An 11,972-nucleotide genomic window follows, 5' to 3' on the forward strand; every position below is an offset into this window, starting at 1 on the left:
TCACAAAATGAGTTTAAATTACTCCAAAGGCGAGTCTCTCTGCCTTAATGTTTTAAATATGAATTTTAGGTCAGATTAATGTCATTAAGATCATAAGTTTTGTTGACATGACTGTCCGGTCCATTGGTTGCGCAAACTATGCACCGTTCAGGACCCATACACGTGCAATTTCATGATTTAAAGCATAATTTTGTGATCTAACCCACAAAATATGTCCAAAATAATTAAAATAATATCTCAAATATAATTCCAACATGAATATATAATTTATAATTATTCAGAAACTTATTAACATGAAAATCACATTAAAAATCAAACTATACACAATTTTAACGCGAAAATAAGAAAACTATGTATAAGTTCAAGTTAAATTAATGTAAGCTTAAAGGAATTCTTCACCTTAGACTTAGATATAAACCTTAGGTAGATCTCGATATAGGAAAACTTCTACATGAACCACGATATCACTCAAGCAAGAGGGAAGCACTACACGTGTGGAGAAGGAAGAGGATGATGGGCGTTTAGGCTTGGATCTCTCTCTCTCTTCCTTGGACATGGGATGGTAGGCATGCATTAGTGTTTAACTAAAGAAGGGCTGATTTGTCAATTAGACTACTTTCATGATAATCTAAGGGCTGAAATTCGACATGTATGGTTAATTTATGATACATAGGCATGATATAAATTTTCACATCAAATAAATTATGAGAACCATGTGATCTAGAATTCAAAGGTCTAGGTTAATGACTTTTTTATAATTATTGTTAATATGAGAGTTTTAGGAAACCTAACGATTCTACATGATTATAGGCACGTTTCTGAGTAGTTCTTACAAAAGAACTCATATCCAAATTATTACAGATAAAGAGTTATTTACCAAATAAATTAAAATTCTTATTAATTAAGAAAAAATATATATATCAAACAACGTGATTAACTTAGGTTAAAACGGTAACATATGGGATGTTACAATTCGTTAGATTTATATTAGAAAATAGATGTAAAGTTAAGATAGGCTAAATTAGTGACATATACATGTATATACTAAATTAAATTTCATGGTAACACTCGAGAACTTTCAATACTCAAGTATTGAAAGGTTTAGGGTGTTACAAATTACCCCCCTTAAATAAAATTGTCCCCGAAATTTAATTACTTCTACAGTGTATATTGATTCATTATGTTTAAATTTTCACTGTATTCCTTGTGAGGTAGATATATATATATATATCTAGGTGTGTATAAGTGCGTATAATTAACTATAGGAAATTGGGGTGTTACAATCTACTACCCTTAAATGAAAATATCGACCTCGAGATTTATATGCATATCTCCATTGCCAATATCATAGTCAAATGTATCTCAATAGTATATTCTTTCTTTAATGAATTTATCCAATACTTAAACTTAAGATCTGCATTTGAATCCAAACTCGGGCTTCAATATGACCAAGGGTTGTTTCAGTAATCCAATAAGATTGGAAGTCCACCAAAAATCATTACTAGTTTTCTTATGTTATCATAATTTCGAGTTTATATTTATTACTACTTCCTATTTTGAAAATCTATTTTGATATCCATTCAATATTGGATTTCTCTTAAAATTTTTGGAGTTGTCTAGGGGTATGTATGTAAGCTCCATAAAATTTTCTAAAAATGTTTGAACTTTTATTTTTTTGATTTAAATCATGAACACCAATCTATCTTGGATTTTCATCCCCACTAGTGAAAGCTCATGGAAAATTAGATAGTTCTAATTTCAGCTATTCCACATGTTAGTACTTGGTGAAAACATCTTTCCAAGCATAGAAAGGGATTTCAAAGGCTTAAATTTCTAATTTCTCATAGTTTTTACTTGGGTAAGTTCTACGAGATTTTTTGGTTTAGTCTATGATTCAAAAAAGTCAAAATTTGTTCAGGTGACGATTATCATGTAAGGGAGAATTCTAATGCTAGTGCTATATATATATATATATATATATATATATATTATAGCATTTCACACATTAATTCCCCCACTATCTAGAGTATTTTGTTTTTGTTTTTTGGGTGTTCGGAGAAAAATAGAAAAAAGTTATAGTATAACTACTCTGGATACATTGAACTCTTACCCTGCCAAGGCGGTGAGTACTAATTTGGTATCATCATCCATTCTAGGTGAATCTTGAAATTCTATTTGTAAGGGCATTCAGTTTGTTGGTAAGTACTCGGGATTTGATAATTAGATCAAACCGCTTATACCTTTCTTGAATATAGTTCCATATGTCTGTGGTCCTGATCATTCTATATCCTTAGGGAATATCATGTACTTTTTCATTCTATCATAAAAGTACCTTAGGTTTCATAAAGAATAGACCTAAATGGTCCATCTCTTGTTGAACCTAAGCTTTAGTGTTATCATTTATGAGAAAAGTTGTAAGTTCTTTAAAATATTTTATCTTGATAACCATTTATTTCCATAATTTTAATTTTTAAACCATATATTCAAATTATCTAAAATTTAAAACTTAGGTTCTTGACTTATTCTTAAGACTCCAATTTTTTTTTCAAGTAAATTTCTACAGTTTGGTTGGTGTTTCATCCCTGTAAGATATAAAAAGGATTGTTGTCTAGCAACATATGTCACGCCTCAAACTCGGAAACCGGGCTCACAAAATTTTCAATCACTGAATCTGGTGCTGACAGCCTCCGTAGTATCCCATTCTCGGCTTCCAGCGCCCATACGCCAGATTTTGATCCTAGGATCCTACAAGAGGATTTTCTAACGTACATTTATCCCATAAGAAGCATAACCACAAGTTTACCCAAATCACAAAGGCAACATTATCATCACATATCCTCTAATATAAACATTTGAATACAGTGCTGAAAGGGAAATACATATATATCGAAAATCAAAGCTCTAGAAGTCCGCTGCATGCTCTAAGTTCAATGCTGCTGCGACCTAACACCACCTGCACGCATCTATCGTGCATAAGCTTATAGAAAGCTTAGAGGGTGGTGAAAGTGTGTGTAATACATGTGTCAAGCATATAATATTAGAGTAAGTAGAATACTGGCAAGTTCATAAGTCGTATAATATCAGAATATGCAATGCAAATTGGCTATGCAAATGCAGAGTCATAGAGAGTCAAATATCAGATGCTAAGGATGCAATACAATATACAAATCCTGATGAGTCCACGAATACTGGAATATGCAATATGCGGTGCTGATGAAATGACCAAGCTAGAGCGTGAAGTCGGGATGATAATACGTAGTATCGCAAGCTGTGGAGTTCATCACAAGGAACTTCTATCCAAACTGGCCCATACCTAATTTGGATAGCTGGACACAATGTGGTAAATTCTTGATCTCAGGTTAGTCACATGCCCAACTGAAATCATGGCCATTGCAAGGATACACATAACAAATTAGTTGCGCACCACTACCAGTACCGTATATCTCTGGTAAAATGCTAAGTATGAAATTTCTGCTCAGTAAGTCCACATACCAGTACCGTATATCTCTGGGATCATCATCGGGGTCTAGTACACTCTAAACCAGATTGCCGCCACATCGCACGCAACAAGATGAGTGGAAGAGACTTCACTATCTAACTGCCAATATCGGGCCCGACTCGTCGATAGCGGACCCATTCCTCGAGCTGGTCAAACTCAGCCTAGCTTTACCACCTCCTCCCAGGAGGGTAAGGCCACACCCCCTTCCAACCGTCCACGACACAGTGGGAGATGTGGCCTAACGGTAAACAGCCCTCGTGCGCTCATGTATCTACTCGGTCTAGATATTATAGCGACCTCTGTTACCAAGAGGGTTTAGGGACTTTCATTCAGGGACATCTATAACACCCCATGTAGAAAAGATTTTTAGTGTCCCATCTGGCCATTCACGATATGCCTGTGGAGGCTACGACCTTAATTTCGCTAGGGAGTACGGTGGTTATATCACAAAATGCGAGATGCATGAGTCACACTATCTAGTCATGCTGCAATCCTGCACGTACTGCGAGCTCATGTGGATAACTCGTCCTATCAGGGAGTCCCATAATAATCTGCCCAATGGCATGTGTTATGATCAATCACTCCTTATATCAAGCATACATATGATGCGTATGGGTATGGATCATGGAGGTATATTAAGTATGTTATATGATGATGGTATACTCTCCTCATATCAAGGATGGGCCTAGACGGCCTACTCATAACAAGAATGGGCTTAACAATGGGCCCAAGGGAAGGTCACAATGTGGACATTTAACCATCATTGCCCATCAATGTGGACATTTAACCAACATCACTACCAAAGAGTGGCCCACATAAACATTATTACATATATCATGGTGGAATCATACATCACAATGGGCCTCATATACATCACCTTGGGCCTCACTCATGGGCCTCATATAGATCACTTTAGGCCTCATACTTGGGCCTCAAATTCATCACAATGGGCTACACCACATGAGCCTACATCACGATGGGCCTCACTCATGGGCTACATATGCATTACATTGAGCCTCGCTTATGAACCTTATATACATCACAATGGGCCGCAATCATGGGCCTCATATACATCAAATGGGCCACAATATGTGGGCCTCATATACATTACAATGGGCCGCATCACATGGGCTTCATATACAACATGTCGGGCCTCACTCATGGACCACATATACAACACGTCGGGCCTCACATATGAGCCACATATATATCACAATGAGCCTCAAGTACGGGCCGCATATACATCATAATGGGCCTCATTACATGGGCCACCCATACATCACATTGGGCCTCAAACATAAGCCGCATATACATCACAATGGGCCTCATTACATAGGCCAGAAATGGCCTTAAACATGGGCCACATATACATCATAATGGGCCTCATTATATGGGCCGCACATACATCACATTGGGTCTCACAAATGGGCCGCATGTGTATCACAATGGGCCCCATACATGGGCCTCAAATACACAACAGGTGGACCCCGCACATGCAGTTAGTGGGCCTCAAATATAGAAGGTGGGCTTGCACGTACAACAGGTGGGCCCTGCATGAATCAAATGAGCCCTGCAGTTGCTGGCCCAGTTTGGGCGTCCAACAAATGGACAATTTGGATAGAATAGATACACCAAGGTAGGTCCCACGTCCAAGGTCTAAATAGTGTGGATAGATCATATACATCAGTGTGGTATCCACCATCCAGACAATGGACAGTGTGGATATCACATATATCATGGTGGTCCCCACACACATGGCAGCTGGGTGTCATAGATACATCAAGTTGGGCCTCACCGTCTAGCCTATCTGGACGGTAAGGATAAAACACATATATTATGTGGGCCCCTTAAATGGTAGAGGATAGACACATAAATCACGGTAGGCCCCACTAAATGGACGGCAGGGATGAAACGTATACATCAAAGCAGGCTCCACATCTTGCTGATGTCAATACAGCACCTATATCACTGATGTGATGGAAGGACTATGGATGAAATTCACACATCAGGTGGGTTCCATCCAGATGGATGGATGGTGTGGATATAACAGATACCTCATGATCAGACACGTCAATACAGCGACTATTTAGCTGTATGGTGTGAGGTGCTCCAACCAATCAGTTTCCATCTCCCACACAGATGGATTGTTGGATATACAATACATCTCTCAAGGTGGGTGTAAGGCCCGTATCCTAGTCCGTACTCTTCCTTCGACTCCCGCAATCCTTCCCGGTGAATTCTGGCAACCTGCGACCTATAATTGACGTTTGCGCGTGACCCTAAGTCATATCCTGTAAATTTGAGTCGGCTTAATTCGAGACTTGTACCATTGCAACCACACCGTCGCTGCGTCTTGCACACTAATCTGATACCCTGGCTATGAGATATGGACCGGCGTTTATCTCGAAGAAACGCCGCGCATTTGTGAACCCAAAAGAATCTCTACAACTCATCATATCAATCAATCAATCAATTAACGTACACAACCCATGCTTTCTTTCTCCCCAAATCAAGCAACCTACCAAGTCAACTCTCAAGTCAAGTACACCTATTAACTCACATCCATCACCTCTCCCTTACAACCACCATTTCTCTCTCTTTCTCTTCACGTTTTCCAAGCAATAAAGGAGACAAAAATAGTGCACGTCCAAGCACTTCTAAAAGAGAGAAGAAAAGAGTATGATATGTAGCCCACTTCCTATCACAAGATCCATCATCTTAGCCCTTCATTTCTCGTTATCTTCCATCAAAGTGAGATATAAGAAGATTGGCATTCCATCGGACTAAGAAGATCGAACGGTGGGTGCTTTATAGGCCTAGATTTAATGCTTTAATGATGGGCCAAGTGAGGCCTACGGATTGATTGTATGGATCTCACTTTGGACCCTAGGTGTGGCCGATGGCCCACCTTGTTCCTCATGATCATTCCATGATGGGGCCATTCTCCATGGACCCCATCATGATATTTATTTTCCTTGTATAAATAGGGTCATCTAGACCTTGCATTTTGGTGGAGAAAGGATCTCCACTGTTGATTTTGATCGGTAGGCCCACATATAATGGGACCCACTTGATTTATGTTGTGATGTATGAAAGGAAGGGCCCATAGTGTTGGGGTCCCTCCATCACACATGTCTTTCTCTCTTTCTCTCTCTCCCTCTCTCTCCCTCTTTCATTATTTTTGGTGTGATGATGTGGCCGTGTGGCCCACCCGAATGAACCCCATCTTAATGCATGTCTTATCCACACCACCCAGCCTTTTGGTGACCCACTTGGACAGCACGTCTATAGGTGGGGTCCACCTTAAATATATGTGTTGTGCCCAAACTGTCCAGCATCCAGGGACGCTGGACGTGAACTGAAAATAAAAATATTAGCTTGATTTAACAAGCTTTGGAGAGGGCCGCTCATGCAGGCCCCACCTTGATGTATGGATTTAATCAACACTGTCCATCCTATTCCCCATCTCATTTTAGGTGTTAAGCCGAAAAATGAAGCCAATCCGACTATCTAGCGGGCCATAACATAGAAAATAGTGGGTTTTACTGTTAAAAGTGACTAGGACCCACCTTGATGTTTCTACTCACCCAAAACATATTGGATATTGGGCTCTTTTAGACGGTCTCGAGCCATGAAATCCAATGGGTGGGTTGGATTTTTTGGATGCAGGTCCCACCTACAAAAATCCGCAAGAAAGCAAAAACAAAATTAAAAAAATAAGCAGGCAGCAGGCGCTGCTGCTGTTGCGCGTCCAGAGGACGCTGCAGCAACGTCCTGCTGCTGCGTAGGCAGGAGAGGGACGTGGGTCCCAGCCGTGGGCCCCATCGTGATGTGTGTTGGGCATCAACACCGTGCATTTGATGGGGGCCCTTAAGGCAGTGGGCCACCCCAAAAATCAGCCGTATGTGGAAGTCAGGTGGCCCACACAGCAGGAAACAGTGATGGTTGAATGTCTACCATTGAGACCCTGTTTGGGTCACAGAAGTTTTGGATCATTATGATATTTGTTTTTCCTCTGTATTCAGGTCCCTGCGACCTTATTAACATATTGGATGGTAGATAAACGTTATGGTGGGACCCACATGTGGAGGGATTGCACACCAGCCCCATGGCTGCCGTTGACACAGCAGGTGTTGTGGAGCCCACCTTGGTGACGTGTGCACCATGCACCCAGTATGTGGGGCCCTCTTTGATGATGTGTTGCATCCAATCTGTCCATCCAATCGGTAAGCCCATCTTATGCTTAAGATTAAAAATAACTCAGATCTAAGATCAGGTGGACCACATTATAGAAAACAGTGGGTTCAAACGTCCACCATCAAAACCCTTGGGCTACCAAGTTTGGACCAATATGATAATTGTTTCCCTCTAAATCCAGGCCTTTGTGACCTTATGAATAGGCTGGATGGGAAATAAACCCTATGATGGGGCCCACTAGAATTTAACCGTGGAAATCATTATCACCACGGTTTGATATGATATGGTCCAGTTGATTTTTTGATATGAATCATTTTTATATAATACTCTATATTGAATTCTAAAAATAGATGAGTTGGGTTCGGCCTATTCGACTTAGCCCATTTAACTTGGCCCATTCGACTTGGCCCATTTGATTAGGCCCGATGTGATATATGATGCCCGTTGTTGAGGCCCACCTTGATGTGATGTATGCGGCCCGTTGTTGAAACCCACCTTAATATATATATATATATGAGGCCTATGTGATGTGACCCATTTGATGTATTTGAGGCCCATGGGTTGAGGCCCAATGGGATGTACATAAGGTCCATTACAATGTGTAATTCCACCATGGTTTATATAATGATGTTTATGGCAAGTTATGCCTTGGGAGCAATGATTGTTTAACGTCCACATTATAAGAATAATGTTAGTTAAAGGTCTACATTATAACTCTCCCTAGGGCCCATTAATAAGCCCATACTTGTTGTGTGCAGGCCGTCTAGGTCCATCTTCGTTGTAAGAATAGTTCATCATTGTCATGCCCCAAACCCGGAAATCGGATTCACAGGAATCCTGATTGCCGAACCTGGTGCCGACAGCCTCCGTATTACCTCATTCTTAGCTCCCAGCGTCCATACGCTAGGTTCCGATCTTGGGATCCTACAAGGAGGATTTTCCAATGTACATTTGTCTCATAAGGAGCATAATCACAAGTATACCCAAATCATAAAGGCAACATCATCATCACATATCCACTAATATAATCATTTGAATACAATGCTGAAAGGGAAATACATATATCGAAATCAAAACTCCAGAAGACAGCTGCATGCTCCAAGCTCAACGCTGTTGCAACCTAACGCCACCTGCACGCATCTATTGTGCATAAGCTTATAGAAAGCTTAGAAGGTGGTGAAAGTGTGTGTAAGGTAAGTGTCAAGTAAGCAATATCAGAGTAATCATAGTAAGTGGAAATACTGACAAGATCATGAATCACAAAATATTAGAGTAAGCAAAAATATACCAGTAAGTCTATGAATACTATCAGTCGTACCAAGGCTATGCAATGCAAGACATGAATGTTATCGGCCATATGCTGCGGATGTAATACGAAATGCAGTGCGAATAGAATGACCATGCTGGAGTATGAAGTCGGGATGATAGTACGTAATATCGCAGGCTATGAGGTCCACAAAAGGGACTTCTATCCAAACTAGTCCCATACCTAAATTTGGATAGTCAAACTCAATGTGGTAAACTCTTGATCTCAGGTTAGTCGCGCGCCCCAACCGAGATCGTGGCCATTGTGAAGGTACACGTAAAATAATAATTGCGCACCACCAGCCCGAGTGGATAGTGAATGAATGAATGAATGAGTATGCAACTCCTGCTCAATAAGTCCACATATCAGTACTGTTCATCTCTGGGATCATCACCGAGGTCAAGTACACTTAACACCACCTGCCACCCCATCAAGGACACAACTAGGTAAGTGGAAGAGACCTCACTATCCGCTGGCCAGTAGTCTGCCAATACCTACCCGGCTCGTCGATAGCCGACCCATTCCACGAGCTGGTCAAACTCAGCCTAGCTATGCCTACTCCCTCGGGCGGGTAAGGCCACACCCCCTCCCAACCGACTAGGACACAGTGGGAGACGCGACCTCCTGGTATCCAGCATTCGGGCGCTCATGTATATCCACTCAGTCTCGACATTGGGGCATCCTCTAGTACCAAGAAGGTTTAGGAATTTTCACCCAGGGCCATCTATAGCAGCCCAATGCTAGTAAGAGATTTTCGGTGTCCCATCTGGCCATCCACGATATTTCTGTGGAGACTACGACCCTGATGTCGCTAGGGCGTACAGTAATCACAACACACAATATAAGATGCATGAGCCATACAATCCAGTCATACATCAATCCTACGCATACCGTGTGCTCATGTGAGATAACCCCCACCTATCAGGGAGTCTCATAATAACTTGCCCAATGACATATGTAATGGTTAACCACATCTCATAACAAATATACAGATGATGTGTATGGGCATGTTACATGATGCTATGCGGTCACATGCTTATAACGGTATCAATAACTGGCATCGATAATCAACCTCGACAATGTGGACATTTAACCAACATTGCCCCCAAGATATGGCCCATATAGAGCTTAACATACAGTAGACTCATAGCCTCACACAAGGGCCAAGTATACAACACCATGGGCCTCACTCAAGAGCTTAATACACATCACGATGGGCCTTTCACATGGGCCTTCATCGTCTGGCCCTCAAATACATCACAATCGGCCTCATCACATAGGCCTCGACAATCGGCCTCGACAATCAAAATCGGCCTCGACAAACAAAATCGGCTTGAACAATCGAAATCGGCCTCGACACTTGATCTCGACAATCGAAATCGGCCTATATAATCAGCATCAACAAATCAGAATCGGTCTCGATACTCAGCCTCAACAATCGGAATCGGCCTATACAATCGGCCTCGACCAATAAGAATCGGCCTCGATACTCAGCCTCGACAATCGAAATTAGCCTGGACAATCAGAATTGGCCTCGATTATCAAAATCGATCGATGATCGGAATCGACAAATCGGTCACGTCAACCGAAATCGGCAATTGGTCATGATAATCGGCCTCGATCGCTAATCGGCAATCGGCCACGACAATCGGAATCGATCGATAATTGGAATCGACAAATCGTTCACGTTAATCGGAATTGACAATTGGCCACGACAATCGGGATTGATCAATAATCAGAGTCGACAAATCGGTTAAGTTAATCGAAATCGGCAATCGGCCATGACAATCGACCACGATAATCAGAATCAACAAATTGGTCACGACAATCAGATCGATCGATAATTAGAATCGGTAAATCGGTCACGACAATCGGGATCGATCAATAATCAGAATCAGCAAATCGGTCACGACAATCGGGATTGATCGATAATCAGAGTCGGCAAATCGGTCACGTCAATCGGAATCGACAATCGGCCATGACAATCGGGATCGATCGATAATCAGAATCAGCAAATCGGTCACGACAATCGGGATCGATTGATAACCAGAATCGACAAATCGGTTACGATAATCGGGATCGATCGATAATCAGAGTCAGCAAATCGGTCGCATTAATTAGAATCGGCAATCGGCCACGATAATCGACCATGACAATCAGAATCGGCAAATCGATCACGACAATCGGATCAATTGATAATCAAAATCGGCAAATTGGTCACGACAATTGGGATCGATCGATAATCAGAGTTGGTAAATCGGTTACGTCAATCGGAATTGGTAATCGGCCACGACAATCGAAATCGATCGATAATCAGAATCGACAAATCGGCCATGACAATCAGAATCAGCCTAATAAAAGGCCTAAGGGAATGTTATAGTGAGGACCTTCAACCATCATTGCCTATCAATGTGGACATTTAACCAACATTGCTCCCAAGGAGTGGCCCACATAAACATCATTACACACATTATGGCTAAATCGCATATCTCAACGGGCCTTGAATATACAACAGGTGGGCTCTGCACATGAGCCTCAAATACATCACATTGGCCCCTCATCGCACAGGCCTCAAATACACAACAGGTGGGCCCTGCACCTGGGCCTATATTCATCACAGGTGGGCCTTGCATATGTGCCTCGTATGCATCGAATGGGCCACGCGACATGGGCCTAATACATACCACAATGGGCTGCATGATATGGGCCTAATACACATCGGGTGGGCCCCATCACATGGGCCTAATATACATAGCAAGTGGGCCTCATATACGCAGCAAATGAGCCTTAAATTCATCACATCGGGCCCAAACATTGCCCATGAAGATTAGAACCATGCAAACATTGTCCAACGCCATCCTAAGCTGCTGGACGGCGTGAATGAAATACATACAACATTGTGAGGCTCATATCACTACCCAAACATTGTCCAACACTGTCCAAACACATGGACGATGTGGGTCAAAATAC

This window comes from Magnolia sinica, chromosome 9, assembly GCF_029962835.1.
Source record: "Magnolia sinica isolate HGM2019 chromosome 9, MsV1, whole genome shotgun sequence".
NCBI lineage: Eukaryota > Viridiplantae > Streptophyta > Magnoliopsida > Magnoliales > Magnoliaceae > Magnolia > Magnolia sinica.